Consider the following 969-nt stretch of genomic DNA (forward strand, 5'->3'; position numbering starts at 1 on the left):
TATCATGTCCTTTTGTATTTTGTGGTTAAAAATATTACATTAGCACTCCCCATTCACCCCCCTGAATCTAAGGCATATATATTGTTCTTAATTTGCAGGAAAGTTCCCGTTGGTGGTCTATAGAGTTAAACACCAATCTCAGGCAGTCTGTGGCTCTGTGTATAGAAATACCTAGATTTGCTTAAAGAGAGAGTTCTTTCTTTCCCACATAGGAATCTGTGTGATCAGTAGGATTACCTAGAACCATCTATAAGAATTAGCTGAGCGTCTCTTCTGAGGAGGTTCTGATTAAATGCACTCACTTTCCTCTCAGGATCACTCAGAAACTTGAAGCCCAGGAACATACTGCACAGCAAGGACAACAAATGGGAAACTGCTTGTCCTTCCAAGCATATAAATAGGCCATCTTACGAACTCTGGTTTTAAAGGGATTTTGTATCAGCTGGACTATACACAAACCAAATATAAATCACTTTTAATAGGGTTTGAAAAATGTCATAATTTACCTGGAATTGGCAAGTGTCCTGGAAACATGAGGTCCTGGCTATCTCCTGCTATGAATTTGTGGGTAGGGTTCAGAGATTCAGAAGGGACCATTGTGATCAGCTCGTCTGACCTCCTGTGTAACAGGTCAGAACTTTCCCCAGAATAATTCCTAGAGCAGATCTTCTAGAACAACATCCAATCTTGATTTTAAAATGTTCAGTGATGGAGAATCCAACAGGACCCTTGGTAAGTTGTTCTAATGGTTAATTACTCTTGCCATTAAAAATTGCGCTTTAGTTCTACTCTGAATTTGTCTCGCTTCAGCTTCCAGCCATTGGATCATGTTATGTCTTTCTCTGCTAGATTGATGAGCCCATTATTAGATATTTGTTCCTCATGTAGATACTCTTAGACTGTAATCAGATCTCTCTTTAATCGTGTCTTTGTTAAGCTAAATAGATAGACTCAAGGAGCAAAATCTTT

Source organism: Gopherus flavomarginatus, chromosome 5 (genome assembly GCF_025201925.1).
Source record: "Gopherus flavomarginatus isolate rGopFla2 chromosome 5, rGopFla2.mat.asm, whole genome shotgun sequence".
In the NCBI taxonomy this organism is placed as follows: Eukaryota; Metazoa; Chordata; order Testudines; family Testudinidae; genus Gopherus; species Gopherus flavomarginatus.